We start from the raw sequence: 27,519 nt of genomic DNA on the forward strand, positions 1-27,519 counted from the left end.
CACAAACCAAACCAAAAGCCAGAAGCACTGCTTTTATTGTGCCAGTGTTAGTATAACGCTACGGACAGAAACATAGTTTCAGAAAGTCAGCTGTATAAGCGCTGGAACATTCTGTAGTCTCTGTACCCGTTTTGGAAACAAATAGCAAGCAAGTTTCGCAATGATTTCATAGCACTCAAAACAAATAACTCCACGATCAGCAGAGGATTTTATTTTTGGCTCTAGAATTGATTTCAGCTCAATAAATACGTAAACTGTATCGAGTATGAAAGTATTCATTAAAATATGCGAGTTTCGAGAAAAACTTTGACAAATGCACAAAAAAAATCAAAATTATCAAGGCTTCAAAGTGTTAATTTTATGCTTTTGAGAGATCTTGGATTGCTCAAGCCGATCGTTTCTTGTCTTGCAATAGTTCTTTAGCAGGAAGGACATTGGTTGCTGCACCGAGCACATTATTCATCACTTGCTGCGGGCTGTGAGCATTTTCGCATCTTTCAAAATTTTCATCTTTCATGCGCTTGCTTGTCAAAGTAAAATGGACTTCTTTTTGGTTCACCAGTACATGGAATTTAATTGCATGATTTTCACTACGAAGTTTCTCAAGCACGATCTCGGCTGTCACTACAGCGTTTACGACAGCTTGCTTTGGAAATTTTAGACCCCCGCGGGTCATGTTCCGAACAATTTCATCATTCTCAATTTGAATGTCGCGGTCTTCAACTAGGTTTGCTCTGCAGGCTGTGCATGAGAGCATCTTAAGAGCAGCGCGTGCGCAGTAACCGGCCACGTATGTAGCGGCAGCAATAGTTGGTTCCTTGCGTTCCAAGTCGTCATCATCTACTTCTATGTTGAAGCTGCCTAACACGAGCTCATCAGTTTTAATTTCCGGCGCTCCTTCATCCATTTCTGGAAGCTCCAGGGCTGTCTGGAGACGAAGCTCTCGTTCTGATTCGTACACCTCACGAATGGAAATGTGGTACTGGGATCCAGATGTCTGTATTTGCCGAAACGCGCCTCCAAGCAGTCAGTATGGAATTTCCCCAGGAGGACGTAGTCAAATCCCAGGTCGCGGAGGCTGATGAGGTTCACCACCACTTCCGTAGTGAGTCGAAGCGCACTGTGCGTCTCCCGTGTTAGAATTCCAGTATCAAATTTCAAGCTTTGCCACAGGTCAAGCCATTTCAAGATACTCTGAAGGAATTTAACTTGCGGAGATGATGTTTGTGTTACAGGACTCTGGAACACATCACGATGCCGTTGTCCTTTCTTGGGTGACTTGACGTTTACAATCCTCCACCACTTTTCAATGATCTGCAGAAACTCTGCTGTTCCAGCTGCATGCTTGAGACCATAGCGTTCACCACATGTTTCAATGGCAGCTATGGTGGAGGGGCTGAAGCTTAACATTTTGTCTCTCCATGCTTGATGGGTTGAAAGCTTTTGCTGAGAGCGTCGGAGCAGCCTTGATCAATAGATCTTGTTCCTTTAGGTGAAGGTCGTGCAATGACTTGAATGATGCGGTCAGAATTTTCGGCCTTGTGCATAGGTCCAGAAATTTAGGAAAAATATGGATGTTCCACAGTTCTTCTGATTGATCCAGTTGTTGCGAATACAGTTTAGCAGCTGAACGGGGTCAATAACAAAAAAAAGGCCGTGTGGGATCTGATGGATGACAGTATGAGCTGCTGAGTTTTGTCGAATTTCAAAAGACAGACATTACTTTACGGTTGATGGAGTTGTCTGTAATAACAGCAACAATTCGAAGTCCAGCCTCTTCAAGTTGATTTATGATTTTTCGGAGGACAGTATTCAATTGTGCATTTATTTGCTCAACTGGTAAAATGTGAACGACGGTTTTTGGCGATGAAAAGGAGGCTTTGAATCATGAAAACGTGTGCCGTTTTCGCTGAATTTGAGCTGTTGCTGGCCATGCCGACAATAGTGCCACCCTTATAGTCAAAATACGTCTGTAGATGTATTTCATCCATCATTAGAACCACACATTAATCATGATCTTTCATTGTTGTCACCTTTTTGGCATGCGACAGGAATGACGCGTCCTGCTGCTCAGCTGCTGGACTGACGGCATTTGAACAGCAGACACGTCTGATAGTTGATTCACGCGGCAGAATAAGACCTCCGTAGCTTCTCAAGTATTTATAGGCGTGAGGAGAAATGATGAATAAAAGGCTCGAAAATACGAGCAACTCAGAAGTGTAGCGGGGCGATTTGCTGGAAAGAAGGGATACTTGTTCCAACAAAAAGGTCGAAACATCCTGTCGCTCCTCGCTTAGCAATTTTTGGTTCAAAGCATCCCCAAGAAGGGACTGCACAAGCGTCAGTGTGCTATCTGTCTTATCCACGGGCTTGAAGGCAGACACCTTATCAAATCTCTTATTGGCTTCCAGTAGATTTGTTAGGCATCGAATGTCATTTACAGTTACTGCAATGTTTACACCATCAGCTTTGGTCACCTCTACGTCTTGAAAAAACAGCCTTATGGACAAGTCATTTGTTACTTATTTTCTGATAGCAGGAGCACAATCAAGACCAAGATTTAGGAACGGTATGCACTCAGGATAGGAAACAACTTTCCAAAATTCCGAAACCTGGATGCGTGGAGGACCGCTTAACTGAGCCTGAAAACTGTCAATTCTGTTGCTGTGTTCTTCCTCTCGGTGCGTCTCAATGTACTGGTTGATGGCTTCCTGTATTGCAGCTGCTTCAAGACGCGCCTTCTTGTCATCTGGGGCCTCTCGAGAGGCACTTGTAGCTGGACCAGAAAGATACGCTGGGCAGTTTGGGAGTATGCTTGGTACTGCGTCAGGTAGAATTCGTACCAGTTTCAGCTTAGCTTTCATCACTTTTTCTGTCTTCACATCCACGTAACTTGTTTTGTCGACCATGTCCGCAGGCTTAAAGTGACGCTCGCAGACCTAGAATGTGAAATGAGACATTACGAGGATGCAGTACCTGAAGGTAAAAAAAAAAACAGCAGCCCTACCTTTTAAGGTTATAATGATCGCAATTTAGTTTAAAGTCCGCGCGCACTAAATATCAGTAATGCTGTGTCTAAAAATTGGTTCATAGGGAGGGAAAGGCGCAGTAACTGTCACACTTGCTCTGTGGACACCCGAACCGCGCCGTAAGGGAAGGGACGAAGGTGGGAATGAAAGTGGAAAGAGAGAAAGAGCAGCCGTAGTGGAGGGCTACGGAGTAATTTCGACCACCTGGGGATCTTTAACGTGCGCTGACATCGCACAGCACACGACGCCTCTTCGTTTCGCCTCCATCGAAACGCAGCCGCCGCGGTCGGGTTCGAACCCGGGAACTCCGGCACAGTAGTCGGGTGTCTTACCACTGCACCACCCCGGCGGGGCCAATGCTGTGTCTCTAAGTCACATTCACGTAGTATAAAATAAAGTTTGCACCATAGCTATGGAAACTGTCTTTTTAAGGCGGAAGCCAATAATGCCTCATACTGTCATGGACAAAGTGTGTCTCTCTTTTGCGGCAGCTGTCACTTGGCGTTCCTCGGTGTGCGTTCAAGTGTGGATTTCAGATGCAGGAATGCTAGACAAGATGATACTTTTGAAGGAAAGGCGCAGTATCTGTTGCACTTTCTCCGACAAGTGTACGTTTGGATGGTACACCATCGCGATCCTGTCGCGTGGCGTTCCTTGGCGCGCGTTCAAGTGTGGGATTGCAGATGTCAGGAACGCTAGACAAGATGAGATTTCTTGGGCTTTCGCCTTCCATTACTTTACTCGCTAAAGTCCCTCGTTATTTTTAAGGTAAGTATCACGTACACATAATCTCGGAGTATCTATGTAGCGTTAATGATGCAAAGATGTTGTCGATAACAAATAGTAAAGAGGAATATTTGCCTTACCACCGATCGCTTTCCTGGTGTGAAATCGGCACGATGGATGGCTTTTATCCACTGAGCCCTTCTCACTGGGTCCGATGGGAACGTGAAGACTCTCACTGTATCCCCACCATCATAGTTTCCGCGGCACCGCGCTACACAGCAATGTCCAGGCATTCTCAAAACGTGCACACTCGATGAAAACATTGCAGCATCAGCGCAGACCTGTCACCGCCACTCATCCAGTGCTTATTTCTGAGCACTGAGTGAGCGGCTTCGGACAGACATCGGCGAAATCCGTGATTGCGGCTAATAGTGCTACGCACAAAGGATACCGTGCTCACCGGCCTTAAATGACAGGTGTGTCTGGTATACCTGGACGACGTAATCATTTTTTCAACCACCTCTTCGGAACATCTACAGCGGCTCAGAGTAGTGCATAGAAGCCGTCCGGTCAGTTCGCCTTTCTCTAAAGTCGCAAAAATGCCATTTTGGTTTATAGAATCACAATTTTTCGAGGATACCGTCATAGCCGGCGGAATTCGGCCAGACCCAGACCCGGAGAAAATTTCTGCCGCTGCGGACTTTCCGGTTCCCACTGATGAAAAAGCCTCCCGACGATTTCTCGGACTTTGTTCGTACTCTTTTCATCAATACGTTTCCTAAGCTGGCCAGTCCTCCGATGCGCTTGACGCGAGATGAGGAGCCATTTTTGTGGGGCTCCGACAAGCAAACTGCTTTTGACAATCTACGACATCGGCTACAGTGACCGTCCATTTCGATGATGCCGCAACAGAAATTCACACAGCTGCCAGCAATGTAGGTCTTGAAGCGATTCTCGTTCAGCGTCCGAACGGTGTCGAAAAAGGGATCGCTGCCAAGCGCAGAGTGTAACTAATTTACAACTGAGAAGTAATGTTTGGCCGCTGTAGGGGCCATCACAATGTTCCGCCTCTATCTGTACTGCAATCATTTCCGGGTTTTTACTGACCACCACTCATTGTGCTGGACCTAAGTGGCCGGCTAGCACGTTGATCCTTACGTTAATAGGAATATGACGTCACCATCATTTGCAAGTCTGGCGGCAGGCACACCGACGCTTACAGCTTGTCGCGTGCACCCGTGCAGCCTTACCAAGACAACACAGAACACGAGTGCATTCACACATTGGAGAACAACGTGCGGACGTAGAGTTGAAGCTGCTCATAGAGCATCTAGGCCGCCATCCAACGACACCCTACCATCTGGCTCGAGGGCTGCCATCCTCTGTCTTCGAGACGAATTGTTGTATAAGAAAAGCTGCCGCCTCCAGGAGTAAATCTCACCAGCCGCCCTCCGCAACGAGATCCTCCTCGCCTGGCACGACCAGCCGTCCTGTAGGCACTCTGGATTCGTGTGAACGGTTACGAAGGTACTACAGAATTACTTTTGGCCCAAGCTTGCGTTATGTGTGAAGCGGTATGTTCGGACCTGTCGCGAGTTCCAGCATTCAAAGACGCCGCTTCTGAAACCGCCTGGCAGGTTTCAGTCTATCCTATCTCCTAAACCACTCTTTGAATAAGTCGGTGTGGACCTGCTTTGACCATTTGCAATGACGTCTGGAAGAAACGGATGGATAGCTGTTGCGACAGACTACCTGACGTGGTACAACTTAGACAGGACACAGAAAGAAACATATACAACAGTTCACGAGCGCTTATATACTATATACTGTCTTATATACTATGCAGAACTAACTAGCCCGACAACACAGTCTTCTGTATCTGACGTGTTACGCCGAAACGAAGGCTCTCCCTCAAGGCACAGCGTTCGAAATTGCGCATATCATTATGCCGGCAATTCTGCGGCGACACAGCGCTCCGTCCATCGCCATTACAGATAGCGGCAACGGGTTCACAGCTCAGCTGTCCATGATATCTTTCAGTTGAGCCACACCACCCATCGAACTACGATAGCATATCATGCCCTAACAAATGAGCTCACAGAACGCCTGAATAAAACACTGGCCGCATTGATTTAGATGCACCTTGAAGTGGAGCACAAAATGGCTAGCCTACAACACTGCGACTCAACAAATAACAAGCTTTACACCATTCCGTCTAGTCTACGGAATAGAAGTGGGGACGCTATGCTCCCGTGCGCGGATGATGACAGCAGATGGGGGCTCCTTCGTTGAACAAGCCGAGCAAGCTCGCCAGCTTGCTCACTTGCACATCAGAGCTCAACAAGGCACGGACGGCACATGTTACAACCTGCTCCACAGGGACATTATCTACAATCCAGGTGACCGTGTGCAGGTGTTGACCCCCCGTCAACCAAAAACGATCGTCCGTGAAATGAAGAACAACGGAGGTTTGGGCTGGTTCGTGACCATTCATGTTTAACAAGAGCGCTAGAGGATGACGACTGGAGCAAGAAGGGACAGAGTGTAGTTGAGTCTAATTGGAGTAGACTCCCCGCACCACTAATGTATCGCGGGTAGAGAGAAAGATGAGAAAAATAGGATACAAAAATAAATAAATGACAGATTGTCAAAAGGAAATAAATTAAAATAAATGTAGGAAAGATTGGGATTGTGAGGAGGAAATGTGAGGTGGCACCATCTAACGTCCACGGCCAAGGGAACGAACAGGGATCAGCGGGCATTTATTCAAATAATAGAAAAAAAAAAAAATTTTTTTTCTTCCTTTTTCTTCATTGTCTTGTTTCTTCTGATCTTGTATTTCCCTTTCGAAGACGGCCTTTTCCTAATCTTCACGTCTTCCTGTCTTGTTTTCTTTCTTCTTGATCTTGTGCTTTTCCTCTTTGCTTCTGTTCAGTTGTTCTCATTACAACATTCCTCTTCTACGTTGTGTTTTCGGACTTTGTCATCTTTGACTTCTTTCGATAACTTCTTTTGTTGTCTGTTTATTGTTCTATAGTTGTTCTGTTGTTTGTGTTGTTTGTATAGGTTTTGCCACCTCCGAAGCATGCTCGCCCCTCGCCAAAGGCCGCAGGGGTAACTTCTGGTGCCAAAACTGTGCCTAATCATATGATTTTTCCAATATTATCTCTACCATTTCGTTGATAACATTCATGTTGTTTTCTGTTTTTAATATTTCTGGTTTTCGTTTCACTGGATTTTTCCCTACGAGTTTCTCTAATTTTTTCCTTTGTTCCTCTGTCAGTAAACAGTCTTCTAAATAATGATCAAAATTTGTAGGTATTTTGCCACATGAACATCTGGTGTTATCGCTTATATTAAATCTGGCTAAATAAAATGGAAATCTACCATGTCCTGTTAATGCTTGAGATTGGTAGTGATCGGTTGGAAAATGTCCCGGAATATGTTTAACATTTTTGATCCAATCATAAGTATATGTATCTTTACCATCTTTGTTCCATATGATATTCCATTTTTCTAGTATTTCTTTTTTAAGTTGTTTTTTGATGAATTGCTTTGTGATGGGGACAGCTATTTCATCCCCCTTATCCCAAGCTCCTTTTGCTAGTTCGTCTGCTTTGTCGTTACCTTCATTTCCACTATGTCCTCTTATGTATGTCAAAAATATCTTTGATGTTTTGCTTTTTAGTAATTGATGCTTTATTTCTTGAACAAAAGGATTGTTACTATTTGGATTATTGAGTGATTTTAGAGTACTGAGGCTATCTGTTATTATTTGGTAAGTTTTTCCGTCCTTTTTATTGTTGATATACTGTACTGCCTCTTTGATTGCAACTGTCTCTGCTACAAAGTTGTTACTATAACTGGGGAGTTTAAATTGTTTGTACTCTAACATTATCCCTGATTTATCAAATACTACGAATGCTGCACCATTTTTTACTTGCATTACGTTTCCTTCTGCATCTTTGTTTTGAGTTTGAGATCCATCTGTAAAAATGTTGATATCTGTTTCAGTAATTTCTTCTTGGAATTCAAATTTCGGTCTTTCTGATGGGTGATATTCCCATATATCATGCTTATCTACTATTTCTTCACTTGCTATTTCCATAGTTTCCCATTTGAACAGTTTCTCCTTCTGCATGATTAAATATAGTTCGTTTTCTTGTTCTATTTTTAAGGTAACGGGAGGAATTCCTGCTAGTATATTAAGAGCTACATTTGGAGTTGTTCGATAGGCCTTTGTTATTAGAATTAATGGAATTCTTTGAATGACGCCTAGTTTCCTTTTGTTATAAACTCTCCCATCATACCAAACTGGGGATGCATATACTATTTGTCGCTCAATTGCTTGTAAATAAATTTTCCGTAATATCTCTTTTTTGATTCCTTTTCTCACTCCTGTGAACCTACTTAAATTTTTTGTTAAGGTTTGAACTTTATCTTGTATATATTTTAAGTGTGGTAAAAATGACATTTTCCTGTCAAATATTACCCCCAATATTTTGAGTTCTGTTACTACTTTGAGTTTTGCAGCACCCATTTTTATATTTGGTGGATGTGTGCCATAATCTTTACCTATTGTGAGTACCTTTGATTTTTCCGGATTAAATTTCAAGTAATGCGTAGTTCCATACTCATGTATTCTCTCTAAGATATCATTTGCTTTCTTTTCTAAGTCTCTTCTTGATTTGTATTTGATTGTAACGATAATGTCATCTGCAAAAGCTTGCAGATGTGTTTCCGATGGTTTTTGTATATTGAATATACCATTAAGAGTTAAATTCCAATAAAGGGGACTTAATGGAGAACCCTGAGGTGATCCTGTATCTAAATCTCTTTCTATGTTTCCAGTTTCAGTTTCGTATATGATTTTCCGTTGTCTTAACATACTGTCAGTTACTTTTATTAAATTGTTATAGCATTTCAGTAATTTTAGCTTTCCTGTTACAATTGTTGGTTTGATAGAGTTAAATGCGTTTTTAATGTCTAAAGAAACTATTGCTATGCCGAGGTGATCGAGTTTTGCTTCAGTTATTTTCTTTTTGATTTCCTTTAATGCTGTTGTGGTTGATGTTCTATGTTTAAATCCGTATTGATATTTTTCAAATAGGTGATTTTTATGAAGGTAATGATAAATTCTGTCTTTAATCAGCTTTTCGAATACTTTGCCTAGAATTGAATTTATTGCTATAGCGCGATATTTCTCTATTCCTATTCTTTTTTGGAAATCTCCTTTTGGTATTAATACAATTTTAGACGTTCTCCATTTCTTAGGAAAGTATCCTAGCTTTAAGCAGGAATTAAATAGGTTATTAAAGTATTTGCTTTGTGTTTTATATAATGTTTGTACGAAGGTAGTGTTGATTTTGTCAGGACCTGGAGTGACATTAGTTCTTAGGTTTTTTATTACACCTTCTATCTCTGTTGCAGTGAACTCTTTGTCATCTATCAAATTGTTGCAGTCTAAGTCATCCGTTCCATCTGCGTGATCTTCTGTCTGGTTCTTTTCGTTTCTTCCTGTTTCAAATAAAGCATCCAAAATGTATTCAATTGTTTCCGTAAAAGTGTTTGTTTGTTGTCCATCTGGTTTTACTAGACTTTGAATCTGAAGTGGAATTTTCAATTGTTTTCTCGCTATTTTATACGGGAGTGTAAACGGGTTTTTCTCAATTTTTTGACAAAGTCTGTCCCAACTTTTATCTTTCGCATCTTGTAACATATTATTATACACTGTGTGTTCTCTATAGTATTCTTTTTTTAAAATTTGCCTCAGTTCACCTTTTGTTCTCTGATATCTTCTCCTCATGGCTCTTATTCTTTTCCTTTCTACTTCGAGGTCAACTGACCACCATGAATTTAGTTTATGCTTACTGTCTTTTAGTTTCGTTTTATATTTATTTTGTAGTGTTTCAATTTTTTCGTATAATTCTTCGACGTTATTATCAATTTCTTCTGGAGTTTCGAGTTCAAATGTTTCGTTAAACCATTTATCTTTGCTTAAGTGTTCAAGAATTTTTTGATTTGCTTTTAAGGTTAAGTGATATTTTTCAGGTTGATTAACATTCGAGATTGTTGTTTGTATATAACGATGATCACTATAATTTATCTCTTTCAATACTTCCCATTTACTTACTTCTGTTTGAAACTGTTCGTTAACTATTGTTATATCAATCCAACCTTTTGCTCTCGATGTTTTGAAAGTTGGTGGTGAATCTCTTTCATTTAATATGACGAGGCTGTTCCTGATAATGAATTCCAGTATTTCTTCGCCTTTATTATCATTTTCTCTGCTACCCCATACTGTATTTTTTGCATTAAAATCGCCCATGATGATTATGTTTTCTTGCTGGAATTTCACTATTTCTGTCTCCAAAGTATTAATAACTGGAATTATGTCGTCATTCGGTGGGCAATAGCAATTGAATATTATAATTGATTTATTCCCTTTTGTGATTCTAGCTATTATTATGTTACTGGTGGTTTTGATTGGAAAAATCTGTACATTCTCATCATGAATAATTATTGCAGTTTTCGGATTATCTGTGGATGCTATAATTTTGTGTTTGATGGGGAATGGTATTATTTGATTATTGTAATGATATGGCTCTTGAATTACTGAAATATTGTGGTGATTTTCATCATTAAAATCTTTAAGTGCTTGATTTGCCTTGAATGCACGTGCTAGATTAACCTGTATAATTTTTAGGATATTGCTGTCATTTGTTACTTGCACTGTTTTATTTGATAGTTGAGTTTGTTGTGATGTACACGACGGCGCTGAACTTTTATAGGGAAAAAACACATCGACGTACGCTCGTACCATAAGTTCGTAAAAATTAAATTATATATTCGCCAGTCAGGCTTTAAATCTGCAAGGAACCGAAAATATAGAGAGCCATATCTAATTCATAAATTTAAAAAATTCGAACCAGCAGGAATAAATACATCTAAGGGAAAGTTAGAATCCCTTACGTATATTCTCTCGGCATCATAACTATTCGGGAAAACAATCCCACATAGCGTTAATTGTACAGTGTAGAAAATTGTACAAAACGCATGCACACTCTATTACCTTCTGCAATAGCATACGCTGTACGTTTCTCCAAACACATTTCCTCCTTATGACTTGTTTCTTGAGTTTGTCCTCGAACGTTTTTGGCATGTCAGTTGTGGTTCCCTATGCGGTTATCCTGTGACTTGTACTTCTCCCCCCCCCCCCCCCCACCTTTGCAGAAAGCTTCAGGAATTTTCCCCCTTAGATATATTCCTTATCTCCTTCTCTCGTTTGCTGCTGCAAAGCCTGTCCCTTTGTGAGGCGTATCTGCACCAAACCTCCTTAAGTGGTGACTAACCATGTACCCGGTATTGTAGTTTTCCCAGGTACTGCCGCTTTTACTTCCTTTGCAGGCCACATGATCATGATTCCATGCTGAGAAATACATACTGAAGATTTTTTTTTGTTCACTCCATGACCTACTTTCTCTCACCCATCCTCCCCTCCCTACCCGCTGGGGTGACGCAGTGGTTACGGCGCTCGACTACTGTTCCCAAGGATGCAGGGTCGAAACCCAGCCTCGGCGGCTGCTTTTCCAAGGAGGCGAAAAGCAAAGCGCCTGTGTACTGTGCGATGTCAGTGCACGTTAAAGAACCCCAGGTGATCCAAATTTCCGGAGTCCTACACTACGGCGTCTCTCATTATAGCCTGAGTCGCTTTGGGACGTTAAACCTCACTAACCAACCATCCTCCCCTCCCCACTCCTACGCCTACTTTCTTCTCACCCACTTTCCCGTCCCCAGCTTTTCTTCTTCGGAAGCAAAAGCGTAAACTTATTTAAACCCCATTCTACCCTATTGCAAAAACCAGTGCCACTGGGTGCCAGCGCTCCAGCGCCATACCTGATTATGGTCCCAGTATGACGCTGGAAACTGGGCGCACTGGTACGCGGCATACTGGGACGCTCCGCACTGGTCGCACTGTTCGCCCGGAGAAAAAAAAGGCGTGGGATAAAAATTAAAAAGTAAGAAGTAACGAAACAAGTTAGGTACATAAAAAAACCTATAAAAAGTAAAAAAAATCAGTGCAGCAAGCGCGCCTCGAACTACGTCCCTAGGTAGTCATCAATCATTAGCTCAGCACGCTAACCACTCGGCCACGCCGGGAACTGGATTTTATTGAAACATTTCTGCGTTTTATGTTATGACCCGCATTTATAAGGTTGGGACTTCATGTTTCGCAGTCTACAGGCCATTGCTACCGCTCTGACAATTGCAACTTCTTGATCATTTTAGCTTGCTGTCTGCTCTCACGACTTGCAACTAATGTTCTGGGTGCCTATGCGCGCTATTTTGTGCAGTGGAATCATTTTAACATGTGGAGTTTGACATCGCTGGCAAATTTACCAACGCCGGCTCTTGGGTGGTGCTCTGCTACCGTGGGCGTAATTTTCGCTGAACACGGAGCTTTAGTAGAAGCCTTCAAGGAAAAAAGTGCGACCGAGCTTCAATACCAGCAAGCGCCGCAGCGATGAAACTAATTGCGTGTAACTAAACCCTATTTGTATGTTAACATTGCGGGAAGCGTTGCGATGACCGAGGGCTCGGCTGCTTGATACTGTCGTGACGCTGGGGCTACGTCGACCCGGCCTTCACTTGGTAGCGTGCAGAGACTCGGGGTTGAAGTAGGATTGAATCTTCGAAGTTGGTGAAATATGTACAAGCAGGTTTAATGGCACTTTGAGAAACTTATTTACAAGATTATTTACACGAAAAAGAAGGGTACATCAGCAAAATGGCAAGCGTTAAGAGTTCATAGCGAGAAGCGTCTTGGATGAGCCGTTTACCCAGGGCTCAGAGCGACATTTCGTGCTCTGCAGCGTCCTTAAAACCCCCTATGTCCAGCCCCTCTCTGAAGATGCTGACCAATCAGTTCCAGGGCACGCCCCTCAGATATCGGCATCCAATCGAACACATCACTGCACTGATGGTCTGAGGCACTGACTGGTCCGGCATTAATTCGTTGGGCGTGATCACTTGTTGGCGGGAAAAGCTTGGGAACGGCGAGGAGGTACATTTCTATTCTTCAGCCAAGAATCGATAGGCAGCTGGTTCCGGCAAGTGGATTTACTTCTCAGAAACCCAAGTACACGTGCGCGCCGCATAGGGCTCCCAGCATTGTCCCTTTTCGACAATTGCAAATCTTTCCTGCATTCCCGGGAAATCACTTAATGGCCGTATGAGTCATGCTCCTTTCTTGTCCTGCACGTCAGCGGACATGTCACTCTGTCGTCTCCTTTGGATAGGAGGCATTCATCACTGGAGGATAGCACTTCTCGACTGGAAGGGTGAACAAAAGAAAGAAAGCACTTCCTGCTATTTCCCGCAGGGGGACGTTTCTTTGTGTTTTTCCAGACGTTCTCTTGACAGGGTCAATTTGGCATTTGCAGGGTGTCCACAAAGCAAAACAGGCTTACAAAACAGGATTCCTGGAAACAGGCTCACTTAGAGCCAATGGACCATCACCACATATTCACAATACTTTTCCATGCCCACAGGCGAACAATAGAGCGCGCAAATGCGGATGCACGGTCGTAACAGCCTCCTCCCCCGCCAGAAGAGTCTCGGAGGGCAGCAGTCGCAGCTGCTGCATGAAGAGACGACTTAATGGCCTGCACGTGAACGCTTGAAGCTCGCTGTTGCTTGTCGCGTTGTCTTGATTGTCGTAGGCCAAATTGCTTGAGCTATCTGAAACTCAACCACATGTCCAAACAAGCACTCGGCTCCCGTCTGAAGAGACCAGGTCAAAAGAAAACTGCCATTGTTGTTCGAGAAAAGCCCACTTTTAAGACGTTCAGGACCCACGTATTCCTAGAAAACCAAACGTGCTGCTTTACATAGTCACACATATACAAGCGCACGAAAAAAAAAAAACCTGATTATCAATTTGGATACATGGTGAGGAACATCTCGGACCGCTTAGAAAGAGCGGCTAAGCGCGTCCGCATTCCCATTTAACTTCCCCTTTTTGTATCTTATTTCAAAATTGTACTGCTGTAAAATCAAGCTCCACCTAAGAAGGCGACTGTTCTTCGATGTCGCAGTTTGCAGCCAAGCCAGGGGACAATGGTCCGTCTCTACGGTGAATTTGGCCCCTCCAAGATAGCACTGCAATTTTTGAATGGCCCATACAATGCAAGCGCACTCTTTCTCTGACGCGCAATAAGCCCTCTCTCTAGAACTCAGTTTTCTGCTCAGGTAGAGCACAGGGTGCTCATTACCGTCGTCATCTCTCTGGCAGAGAACAGCACCTAGCCCTCGATCACTGGCATCACACTGGACCGTGAATTCTCGGTCATAGTCTGGAGCTCGCAATACCGGACGGCTAATCAGCACAGCCTTCAGGTTTACGAAGGAGGCTTCCTTTTGTTCGTCCCAGACTACATTTGTCGGTTCTGTCTTGCGGAGAGCGTCGGTCAGAGGGCTAGCCAAAGCTGAATAGTTAGGGATGTAGTGATTGTAGTACCCAGTCAGACCTAGGAATGCTCGAATTTCCGTCTTCGTGCTCGGCCGCGGATAGTCTGCTACCGCAGAAATCTTAATCTCGCTGGGTTTCCTGAAACCCTGACCTACATTGTGACCCAAGTAGTCCACGGTCGCCCTTGCCAGGCAACATTTCTCGGCCTTTACGGTTAGTCCAGCTTGACGCAACAGGCTCAGTACAGCTCTTAGATGTACCATATGGTCCGCCCATGAGTCGGAAAAAACCGCAATGTCATCTAAATAAGGCACCGCGAATGTTTCACACCCCTTTAAAACCCTATCCATGAGTCGGGAAAAACAAAATGGAGCATTTTTGAGCCCGAAACTCATCATTGTTGGCTGGTAGCTGCCCGTCGGAGTGACGAAAGCCGCGTATCTGCTGGCGCGTTCAGTGAGCGGTACTTGCCAGTAACCTCGAGTAAGGTCCAGCGTAGTCACATATGCCGCTCTACTGACCTGTTCTACTCTCTCCTCAATATTCGGAATAGGATACACTTGATCCCTGGTGAGAGAATTTAGCTTTCGGTAGTCTACCACAGGCCTAGGGTCTTTATCTGGAGCTTCTACTAAGATCATAGGCGAAGCATAATCGCATTCCGAGGGTTTTATTACTCCTAATTCCAGCATACGAGTTACTTCCCTATCCAGAATTTCTCTTTGCCTTGGAGAAAATCGGTAGCACCTTGATCGCACTGGCACGTCTGAAGTCAGCTCAATATCGTGCTCAGTCAAATCAGTCCTGCCTGGCCTGTCCACGAAGCAGGCCTCAAACTCTGTTATTATCTCGCCCAGATCGGACAGCTGGGATTTCTTTAGTTCTCCTCTCTGCTCCGTCTTTTTGAGAAGCTCCTGAGCGTTGCTTCCTTTTCCGCTGAGGCAAATCAAGTTGTCCCCCATCTCCTCGGGAAGGTTTAACGTTAGATTTACCACGGCTTCCCTCTGCACATAAGGCTTCATAAGATTGCAATGATAAATGCGCACTGCTTTACGCCTATCGGGGATTTTCACTGCGTAGTTAGTGTCAGAAAGCTCTGCAACGACTTTAGCAGGTCCTTCCCACTGTACTTCGAGCTTATTCTTGGGATCATTGGCTTGCTCCATAGCTAAGTCCTCTCGGGTTCCACTTAGAAGTCTCGTGAGATTACTAGACACCGGCGGCAAGATGTTACTCTCAAGAACGTCCTCATTCCGCTTCTCATCAAGCTCACTTTCAAGTAGACTTATCTGAGATGCCTCGTTCTCAAAGTTTTCTGACCTGCTATCTTCCGCATTTACCACTGTTTTAACTGCCGTTTCCTCCGCTGTGGAATTTTCTGGTATGAGCAGTGTAGCTAGTTCTCGCGCCTTTGAACGTGTTAAGGCTTGCACAACTCTGTCTCCGAAAAGGATGCCCCTCTTTCGCAGTAGCATGTCCGATTTGTTGGAGAACAAATACGGATAGCACTTAGGAAGCTTTCCTGAAACGGCAGCCTCGGTTATTAATTCGCCGAAAGGGCCCTCGATGACCACGTTCGCGATCGGCAAGCACACACTCTGTTCCTCCACTACCTGGCGGATCCACGCACACTGTCCTGTATAGTCGGAAGGCGACACATACGCCGGATGGACAACATCCATCGTTGCGGCCGAATCGCGCAGTACCTTGCAAGGCTTCCCGTTGACTACTAGGTCATGCAGGTAGGGTTCTAAAAGCTGCATATTTTCATCGCAGTCCCTGACATACGAGAAAGCAATCTTTTCTTTCCGGCAGTTGACGGCAACGTGACCCTGCTCATTCCCAGTCGGAAACAAATACAGAACATTTTCTGATGTTACGACAGAATTTCTGTGCGGTTTTTGACGGGAAACCTGTTGCGACAACAGAACATTCTGTAGTAACATCAGAAATTTCTGTAGTTACAACAGAAAAGTGCTACAGAACTACAGACAACAGAAATATACAACAGAAAAACTACAGAACTACAGAAAAGTACTACAGAACTACAGAAAAATCTGATGGTTACGACAGAACTATAGAATATTTTGTCGTATTTTTGACACAGTTCTGTAGTTTTTTTCGACTGGGTTACACCTAAAGCATGTGAGCGGCTTCCTAGCCTCAAGGTTATTCTTTGTGTTCTGCACGTTGGTCACTTCCCCACTTTTCTCACTGCCGTCCTTTCTAGGGAATTTGCCTGAAGAAGCCTTCCTTTCTTCGTTTGCAAATCTAGCAAAGTGCCTTTTCTGACGGTTATTTACACTCAACTTGGGATTGCGGAGCCTATCCACTGCTGGGTTGCTGAATTGTCGGCGCGAAGCGTACTCCTCAATGACTTCGGCAGCTTCAGTTGCCGACTTAATGTCGCCTCGGTCCTGTAACCAATTTCTTTCTTTTTCTGGGAGGCAGCTATAAAACTGCTCCAAAAGAATTCGCTCGACTACAGCGTCCCTATCACTGTAGGAATCAGTGCTCTTTAGCCACTCGCCCAAATTAACTCTTAAATTGTATAGGAATTCAGGGTAACTCTCGTCTCTGGACTTAGTAGCGTTCCGAAAACGTTGTCTGAACGCCTCGGCGCTAAGCCTATACTTTCTCAGAAGGCAAGCTTTGACCTTCTCGTAGTTGTCCGCGTCCTCCTTGCTTAGCCGCGCGACAACCTCCGCTGCCTCGCAGGGCAGAACAGTCAATAATCTCTGAGACCAAGTGTCTCGCTGGAAGGACAGTTTTTCGCAGGTTCGCTCAAAGTTAGCCAGATACAGACCGATATCCCCTGATATCACATATGGCTGCATGTACTTTGACATCTTGAAATCTGCCTCCTTGTTGAGACGAGGTACCGCTAGCTGGGGACAATCGCCCGACCTCTTGCTCAACTCTAGTTCTAATTTCCGGAGTTCAATGTCTAGCTTCTTTTCCTCTCTTTCCCTCTCACGTTCGCGCTCCCTTTCCTCTTTTTCCCTCTCAAGTTCACGCTCACGCCTCTTTTCCTCTTTTTCCCGCTCTTTCTGTTGTCTGAGCTGCTCCTCCTTTTTTTGGGCGATGAGGTTCCATGCTTCACTGAGCTCCTCATCATCGGCTCCCAAATCTGTGATTGCCTTTATAATGAAAGGTTTTCGTGCCAAACCACTTGTATCAATTCCCAATTCCTCACACAATTGCAACAGTTCCGGTTTCTGCAGCTTTTGTAGGTCCATGATCGCTCCGAGTGTCGGCTACTTCCAAAACAACAGTGCAAACTACCAAACCTAAAGGCGTTTCAACACTTTTTACCAGTTCTAAAATCTAACCCTGTTCTAGAACCTGGTCCACATCAGAAGAAAAGCCAAGCACTCACCCACACATGCGATCGATGTTCCGAGCTGCTCTCTTGTTGGCCGATTGTTGCGCCTGCTTGTTGCTTGAGATGCCACCTCCGATCACAAGATGTGGCTTGTAGATTCTGATCCACCTCGAATCACCAGATGTTGTAGCTTGTAGATCCAGATCCCACCTCCAGTCATCAGATGTTGTGGCTTGTAGATTCAGATCCCAACGCTGGTCACCAGTGTTGGGGCTTTACCCCACCGCTGCCACCAGTTGTCGTGACGCTGGGGCTACGTCGACCCGGCCTTCACTTGGTAGCGTGCAGAGACTCGGGGTTGAAGTAGGATTGAATCTTCGAAGTCGGTGAAATATGTACAAGCAGGTTTAATGGCACTTTGAGAAACTTATTTACAAGATTATTTACACGAAAAAGAAGGGTACATCAGCAAAATGGCAAGCGTTAAGAGTTCATAGCGAGAAGCGTCTTGGATGAGCCGTTTACCCAGGGCTCAGAGCGACATTTCGTGCTCTGCAGCGTCCTTAAAACCCCCTATGTCCAGCCCCTCTCTGAAGATGCTGACCAATCAGTTCCAGGGCACGCCCCTCAGATATCGGCATCCAATCGAACACATCACTGCACTGATGGTCTGAGGCACTGACTGGTCCGGCATTAATTCGTTGGGCGTGATCACTTGTTGGCGGGAAAAGCTTGGGAACGGCGAGGAGGTACATTTCTATTCTTCAGCCAAGAATCGATAGGCAGCTGGTTCCGGCAAGTGGATTTACTTCTCAGAAACCCAAGTACACGTGCGCGCCGCATAGGGCTCCCAGCATTGTCCCTTTTCGACAATTGCAAATCTTTCCTGCATTCCCGGGAAATCACTTAATGGCCGTATGAGTCATGCTCCTTTCTTGTCCTGCACGTCAGCGGACATGTCACTCTGTCGTCTCCTTTGGATAGGAGGCATTCATCACTGGAGGATAGCACTTCTCGACTGGAAGGGTGAACAAAAGAAAGAAAGCACTTCCTGCTATTTCCCGCAGGGGGACGTTTCTTTGTGTTTTTCCAGACGTTCTCTTGACAGGGTCAATTTGGCATTTGCAGGGTGTCCACAAAGCAAAACAGGCTTACAAAACAGGATTCCTGGAAACAGGCTCACTTAGAGCCAATGGACCATCACCACATATTCACAATACTTTTCCATGCCCACAGGCGAACAATAGAGCGCGCAAATGCGGATGCACGGTCGTAACAATACGCAGAGTAAGAAGGAGCGCAAAAGCTTGAGAAACACGCCAAATATTATGTATTACAAGCGCTGCATGCTGTTGCTTTTTCTCTCATGGGCCCATCGCTCGGTAAACTACTCTCTTCCTGGTGTTAGTTTTTCTTTCTGCTGTTTATACTGGGCCGTGGTGCAGGCTATGCTCGCCTACGATTGAGCCCGCATTGAACATTTTGGCAGTAATCATTGTGTTAGAGTGTCCTTAAGATCAGCTGTGAAGTTGGTTATGCATGGTAGCCCACATTATTCAATTCCAGCTTTAGTTGTGTGTTAATCGCCAGTGTGTCATGAGATCGAGGCGCGGCGGTCGTTTTCTCTCTCGAAACGCTCGAAACGACCTATGGAAACATGGAAACTCTAGAAAAAAGATCCTGCCTTTGTTTTCTTACAAATGCGCAACGGCTTCGCAGCAAAAAGCGCTTGCTTGAACCATATTTTTCATATGCCCCCCGATGGTCGATTGAAAGTACGCTGTTGCCCTGTTGGCCCCTGAGGGATGCTACTCCGGCTGACGCCGCAGGCCGCACCGGCTATACAGGGGCACTGGGACCAGTGCGGCCCCAGCGCACATACAGCGCTTCCCCCAGTGCATCGCGGATGCCAGCGACACACCCAGCGTCAAAAGGCTAATCCCAGCGTTTTTCTTCCATCGCACCAGTGCAGCCAGTGTCTTCCCGTTACTGCTTCAGTGAATATCGCAGACCTCCAGCGTTCCCAGCAGATCCAGTGCAAGACCAGCGCGAAAATCTTACTGGTTTCGCACTGGAGACGCTGGTTTTTGCAATAGGGTAGTGGCAATTAAGAAGAAGAAATGGACATGGGCAGGACATGTAGTGCGAAGATAGGATAACCGATGGTCGCTTAGGGTAACAAACTGGATTCCAAGGGAAGGAAAGCGTAGCAGGGGGCGGCAGAAAGTTAGGTGGGCGGATGAGATTAAGAAGTTCGCAGGGGTCACGTGGATGCAGCTAGCACAGGACCGGGTTAAGTGGAGAAATATGGGAGAGGCCTTCGCCCTGCAGTGGGTATAATCAGGCTGATGATGATGATGATGATGATGGAGGGATGGTTATTCTGTCGCCTTTGAATAGCAGACCATCAACGAGCGAAATCTCACTAGCCACATCGACGTACATTTTCAGGTCACAGTTGGCCATGATGTAGTGCAGAAGGCAGCCACCCTGGAAAGTGTTTCGTCTGACTGGATGCTTGCCCTGATTCTGTCCAGCATTTGGTTTGAAGCAGGGAACTGTTCAAGTGCTAATTCTTCAAACTCGCGCACTGCAATCTCGAGAGTTCTGTCTTTGCTAGTTTCCCAGATGGCTTCCGGGACAGAAGGTCAGATGTGTACAGCTTTGTGCCGGGAGTGTGGGACATGGTGTAGTCGTACTCCAAAAGGCGCATCCTGAAACGTTGAAGGCTAGGACTCAGCTCGTCAATCGTTTAGTCGTCAGCAGCGGTATTAGCGGCTTGTGGTCCGTTTCCACGTGAAAGGTTTATCCCAGCAGGTATTTGCGGAAATGTTCGCAAGCCCATGTGACTGCCAGTGCCTCATTTTCAATTTGGGCATATCTTTGTTCTGTATCCGTAAGGGAGAGTGATGCATATGCCAGAGGTACGAGCTTTTCGTGCGACTGCTGTAGGAGTATAGCTCCAAGACCGTGTGAGGAAGCATCCACATACACTGTGTGAGGCGACTGAGTATTGTAGTGAGTGAGAATCGGCGTCCTGCTTAAAGCTTGCTTGAGGTTGTCAAAACTCTGCTGCTGAGCTGAGCTCCAGTGCCAGTCTGCGCCTTAGTGGAGCAAGTCTCTGAGAGACTTCGTAAAGTCTGCTAGCTCTGGAAGACATTTCGCTAGGTGGTTTGCAAAGCCCAACAGACTTGACTTCTGACACATCATATGGTGGGTCGAGCTGGACTATGGCCCTGACCTTTTCCGGGTCGGCGCTGACTCCTGTTGTGTTTATGACGTGTCCTAAGAATGTTACTTCTCTTTGTCGAAAGGAGCACTTGTCGATATTGAGGGTAACACCTGCCTCTTTCAGCTTCCTCAGCACCAGCAGTAGGTTGGTGTCGTGTTCCTCAGTTGTCTTCCCTGAGACAATGTCATCTTGCAGATAACTCACACCATCTAGTCCTTCGAGCACACGGAGCATTTCTCGTTGGTAGAACTCTGGCGCTGTGGAGATTCCGAAGGGAAGCTTCAGAAGCCTCACCTTCCAACTGGTGTGATGAAGGTTGTGCATTCGCGAGAGTCCCTGGACAGTGGCACCTGCCAGTACCTTGCTCGTGCATCTAGGTGGCTAAAAACTGTTGCACCTGCTAATATGCAAGACACTCGTCCACCGTAGGCATTAGCACACGTTCGCGTATTATTTGTTGGTTGAGTTGACCATAGTACACGCAGATGCTCAGCTCATTGTTCTTTTTTCGTGCGACAAACATTGCAAAACACCACTCGGGTTGCTCGCTCGATCTTCTGGATGACTCCCAAGTCTTCCATTCTTTTTAGTTCTTTCTACACAAGTGGAAGCAGTGGAAGAGGCACAGGCCTAGGATAACTGAGTGCGTATGGCTCAGCATCCTTTTTGACTTTGATGCGTTAATCAGTCTTCATGACTGCAAGCCCAGATGTTAGCTTTGGGTATGACGCGAAGATGTTAGGGACATCAGTTGATTGTGCGAGGGTTTCGTCTAGCTCAAGAGGGCGCTGTAGAATCTAAAGTAATTCTATAGCTGGTTGACTGAGCAGCGGTTCTTTTAATCCTTTGATGAAGACTGCTTCTTGGACTTCAGTGTTGCGCCAGGTGACTGTTGCATCGATGTAGCCAACGTGGCTATAGCTGTCTGGCCTGGGCCTATCAACAGCTGTTGCGTTGACTTGATGGATCCCATGACGGTTCTGTCGTACTGGTTGCGTGCGATTGCAGTCACATCCGCGCCGGTGTCGACCTTGAGGGTAAAAAGCAGGTTGTTCACGGTAGCAGTAATCCTCCACGGCGTGTTCATTCCCACTTTGATTTCGCCTAGATATAGTTCTCCGAGATCTTTTGGTCATTGTCAGGTACTCGAGGTCTCCTCCTTCGGCTTACACATGCACACGCGGGCGTAGTGGCCTTTTTTCCCACACTGGTTGCACGTCTTGTCTATCGCGGGACACTGTGTCTTCGTGTGGTCACGCACACCACCTCACCACTTGCAGAGTTCGTCTCCCGTCTTGTGTGTACGTTGAGGGCGCGACTTGAAAGGCACCATCGCTTCGTTCCGGCGAGTTTTGACGTTTGTTTGGCCGCGAACTTCTCCCATGTCGAGAGCTGGCTGTTGGATGAAGCGAATTTTCTTGTGTTGAAGTTTCACGCTCTCTGAATTGCGGGCAGCTGTGATTGCTTTTTCGAGAGTCAGTTCTGCGGCCAGATGCCGGCTCTCACTGCGTTTTACGTCTCGCAAGCCGACCACGAGCCTGTCCTGAATCAGTTCGTCTTTGAGAGTTCCGTAATCGCATCTTTCGGCCGTCTTGAACAGTTCAGTCGCAAATGCGTCGACGTTTTCGTGCTGCTCCTGTTTCTGAGAGTTAAATCGCGTTCTCTCATAGATGACATTCTTTCGAGGTAGGAAATGCTTTTCAAAAGCACTCACCATGGCAGAATATGATGCCATCGGTTCGTCTGTCAGTTTCAAAGCAGCGAGCACGTCCTCCTCCTCTCCGCCCATTGCGTAGAGTAATGTGTTGATTGCGTCGTCTCGTCCTGACCTTTCAGACTGGAGATGAGTCGGCAGCGTTCCCACCTGCGGTGCCATCATGTCCAATCTTCGGGCTTGCGGAAATCGAGCTTTGTCGGCAGTTCCACGGCGAGCGGGTTGAACGTCATTCTCGAAGTGCCGCTCCCACGCTCTTCGTCCGCGCCGCGAGTGCCTGGTATGAGGCTGCGGCTGCTTACGTTGGGCTCGCTGTCCTTCTACGTGTCACGCTGCGTTGGTTATCCCGCCGATGCCGCCATGCGGTAGACATAGCCGGTATAACAAGCAAAACTGTTTATCTATACATCAGGTAATGGCTTCCGTTTTCGCTCTCCTTTGCGCGATCGCCCATGCCGGGGTCTCCCGGCGGTCCGCCTGGTGAGCTTTCCACTCGGGGCGCTGCCGTCAGTGGCGCCCACAATAAAAACGCTTGCGCCATTTGTTCTGCCGCTCACCGAACTGTTTAGCGCCAACTCCATGGACGAAATCTTGCCCGCTGAAATGTCTGGTGCGCGCACCATGAGAATAATCACTCCCTTCTTTTACAATTCAAATCGTGATTAGAGAGGATTTTGTGGGCTAAACAAACTTCAGCCTCAGTAACGATGCAAGATGAAAACGTGCAAGGCTGGAACTCTTTTTCAGTAAAAACTATTGCACTAAACGCGACTTTGGTTTTTAAAACGTCCAAATTCAATCGAGCGTCTGCTTCAAGCAGCAGTAAGAGCTGTCACGTGCTCCCACTTTCTGCCCTAGGTCGACGCTAGCGCCGTTCGCTCCAGTGGTGGCGATCGCGCTAATATGAAATGCCTCAGCCAGCTCCCTTGTGGTCCGGTCTTTATGTACAAGCACTTCTCTATCTACGAAGAACGGAATGTATTTACAAGAAGAGCAATGGTTTGCTAGGTTCGTGGCTTTTTTTGTCTAATCAGTTAGAATACGTCGGCCAGTTTGGCCGATATACGTGAAGCCACACGAAAGAGGAAGTATCTTACACTAAATCCTTGCTACGTGGAACTTATCTATTTACACGAATAATGTTACACAGAGGGAAGTTTTATTTTCACTAAACAATTTCCACAAACATACGAAATGTTCCTGAAATGATAAGGCTAGACAGATGTGCTAGAAAGAAGTTAGCACAGTGCAATTTACTACAATACCGCAATGCCGTACATTCCTAGTACGTTGAACAATTCATTACAATTCTGCAAAATAATACAATTATCATACAACACAAAATATAGTTCGAACAATCATATTTCAATATTGCCGCATAGAAGACGACGCCAAAGATGATGACCGGGCCTCACAAGCGCGAGCCTGGAAGAGGAGGAAGCTTGATCGCAAGACTCGTTCTAGGCCACTAATCAACCCGTCTTATATTTCGACCCTCCTTGGCGTTAGTCGAGACGTGACACTGGTGGAGCGCGCTGGGGTATGCATAAGACTCCTTCTGGCAGTCCACAGCGGATCCCAGACATTGACACTCCTGTCCATCGCACTAGCCGCCGCCTTCTAGGCCTAGCCCCGGAGTACAGCCATCTGCCGAACGACTCTTCAAACGCCCAAGTTCGTCAGGTCCCCCAAGCCATGGCACATACCAACCTTACGCCGGTGACTCTTCAGAACACCAAGGTACCAGAGTGCTTTCGCGGGGACGCGTTTGAAGATGTCGAGGACTGGCTTGACCAGTTTGAGCGAGTGGCCAAGATTAATCAGTGGAGCGAAGATCACAAGCTTTGCAATGTTTATTTTGCCCTTCAGGATAATGCTAGAACGTGGTTTGAAAACCACGAGGCCAGCTTATCCACATGGAACGACTTCCGCCGCCAGCTTGTAGACACCTTTGCGAGAACTGATCGACGCGACAATGCGCTGCGCCTGCTTGAAGTGCGTGTCCAGAAGCCGAATGAGAGCGTGGCTATGTTTGCGGAAGACATGGCTCGCCTTTTTCGCCGTGCCGACCCTGATATGAGTGAGCCAAAGAAGTTACGGCATCTCATGCACGGTGTCAAAGAACAGGTGTTTGCCGGCTTAGTACGCAACCCACCTAAAACCGTGAGTGAGTTCATTAAGGACGCTACGGCTATCGAACGAGCCCTCCAAGACCGGTGCCGCCAGTACAACCGACCGGTCAACTGTGCCCCGACGACTGCGGCGGCGCTGACTGCAACAGATCAGACCACTCTTCGAGACATGATTAGAGAAATTGTCCTTGAGGAGTTGCAGCGAATTTCGGTTACGAAAGCTCAGTCGTCAGAGGCCCTCGTGCAGGCTGTAAGGAATGAAATTCGGTGCTCCCTAACACCGTCTGCCCAGTGCAACGAGTTTCATCCAGTCGACAACGCGGCAGTCATTTCCGAACCACCATACCGCGTTCCACAACCGGTCAACTACACGGCCAACATTCCTGCACCTTATCACGAGCCGCAATCTGAGAGCTACGCCGCGGTCCTACGTCGCCCGCCTCCAGACCACGCCTCACCGAGCGCACCAAGCCGTCAGGAGACGCGATTCTTCCAGGGGCCTCAGTGGGCGCCTTCCAGGGGCTCTCAACTACGCCGAACGGACAGGTGGCGCAGTTATGACAGCCGGCCACTATGTTTCTACTGCGGACAACCTGGCCACGTATATCGGTACTGCCGTTACCGCGAAGAGGGGCAGGCCTTTCCGTCTGCTTCTGCTCGCCGCCGCTTCGACGCTGACACTGCCCAAGCCGAGGACGGCCTTCCGGTCAGCAGGGAAACCGAATCCCCGGGCTTCCGCCGCCGCTCCTCCCCATCGCCACAGCGTTATTCCCCGCCTATGCGTCGTGGCAATGCTGACGTTGGCGGACGGCGGTCCCCTAGCCCTCACCGGGGAAACTAACAGCCGCAACCTCACGAGGGGAGGTTGCACACAGTCTAAAAGTGTCAAAACCCTCACCACCGCCGCAACAGCCGACAGCCCGTGCTTCTGACGCTGCCGTTAGTATTGACATTGCCGCACTACCGCCGAAAATGCCGCCTACATTACCACCGAAAATGCCGCATCAGATGAGCAGCCCCGACAACGAAGCTGATACCGCTGACCTTGCCGCACTTCCGCCAAAAATGCCGAAAGAGACGAGCAACCCAGATAACGTTGTTAGCGCTGACCTCGCCGTTTCCATTGATGGGCTGGAGGTACATGCTCTGGTGGATACCGGGGCGGATTTTTCAATTATTAGCCAGAAACTGGCTGACACGCTGCGCAAAGTAAAAACCGAATGGACTGGGCCAGTAATAAGAAGTGCTGGGGGCCAGCTACTGGCACCGACAGGGAAGTGCACTGCCCGGATAGGAATAGGAAACGCGGTGTTTGTTGGCAGCTTCGTTATTCTCCCTGACTGTTGCAAAGATCTCATCTTGGGCATGGACTTTCTGCGTCTTCATGGGGCTGTAATCAGCATTCGTGACAGCGTCGTTGCCTTCACCAACAATCATGAAGACCTTGGTTGTGCGGAAGTACCACTGATGCCCTTACGCGTCGCCAATGAGACAGTGACATTACCTCCGCGATCATGCTCTCTTGTTGAAGTGAAGTGCGACATGGCGCATACCGGCGATGGTATCGCCGAAAGGGCAGTCGCCCTGGTACTAAGCCGAGGTGTTTCTATAGCTCGAGGGCTAGTCAACTTGACCAATGGACAGACCGAAGTGCTACTGACAAACTTCAGCGACGAGCGTCAGCAAATTCCGAAAGGCACAACTGTGGCCTTTTTCGACAGCATACCAAATGCGCAGCACTGCTTCTCACTGCAACAGGAAGGATCAATGTGCAAGACGCCCGTAACCATCGTCGATGTGAGTCCAAATTTGTCTTCTTCAGAACGGGACCGTCTTTTAGATCTCATAGATCAATTTCGAGACTGCTTTGCTTCCGAATCGCGGATCGGCCAAACGCCTTTGACAAAACATCGAATCATCACGGATGACTCGATTCGCCCGATTCGACAAAATCCTTACCGTGTAGCTCCGAAAGAACGTGCAGCCATTCAGCGCCAGGTGGCCGAAATGCTTAGAGACGACGTTATCCAGCCGTCACAGAGCCCCTGGGCTTCCCCCGTGGTACTTGTTAAAAAAAAGGACGGCAGCTTACGATTTTGCATAGATTACCGCAAGCTCAACCAAGTAACTAAAAAAGACGTGTACCCTCTTCCTCGCATCGACGATTCCCTTGATCGCCTACGAAATGCACGTTACTTCTCATCAATGGACTTGAAAAGTGGATATTGGCAGATAGAAGTAGACGAGAGAGATCGGGAGAAGACAGCATTCGTCACTCCCGATGGATTGTATGAGTTTAAGGTCCTTCCGTTCGGTTTATGCTCAGCACCAGCAACATTTCAGAGGTTGATGGATACTGTGCTCTCGGGACTTAAGTGGCAAACATGCCTGGTGTATCTTGACGACGTGATTGTGTTTTCGGCCACATTTGAAGAGCATCTACGCCGTCTGCTAGCTGTATTTCAGGCCATACGATCTGCGGGCCTCACACTAAAACCCGAGAAGTGCCACTTCGGGTACGAGGAGCTGCAATTCTTAGGTCACGTCGTTAGCCAAGAAGGTGTCCGGCCTGATCCTGAAAAGCTCTCCGCAGTCGCCAAGTTTCCGACACCTACGGACAAAAAGACATTGCGGCGTTTCCTGGGTCTTTGCGCCTATTACCGCCGGTTTATTGCTGGTTTCTCACGAATTGCCTGGCCATTAACTTCGCTGACGCGTGACAATGCTGTCTTTCACTGGGGTGAAGAACAGGAACAAGCGTTTAATGAGCTGCGGAGACGTTTACAGACACCACCTGTCCTGGCGCACTTTGATGACGACGCCCCTACACTGCTTCATACGGATGCCAGCAACGTGGGCTTAGGTGCTGTGCTGGTGCAGCGCCAGGATG

At 46.6% G+C, this 27,519-nt stretch overlaps 1 pseudogene; it reads right to left on the reverse strand.

Moving 5' to 3' along the window:
- Nucleotides 1-336: 336 nt before the first annotated feature.
- LOC146210067 (uncharacterized) lies at nt 337-4,048 on the reverse strand (annotated as a pseudogene).
- Nucleotides 4,049-27,519: the final 23,471 nt, after the last annotated feature.

The sequence above is a fragment of the Amblyomma maculatum genome, chromosome 1 (genome assembly GCF_055883805.1).
Source record: "Amblyomma maculatum isolate TAMU_Amacu chromosome 1, ASM5588380v1, whole genome shotgun sequence".
In the NCBI taxonomy this organism is placed as follows: Eukaryota; Metazoa; Arthropoda; class Arachnida; order Ixodida; family Ixodidae; genus Amblyomma; species Amblyomma maculatum.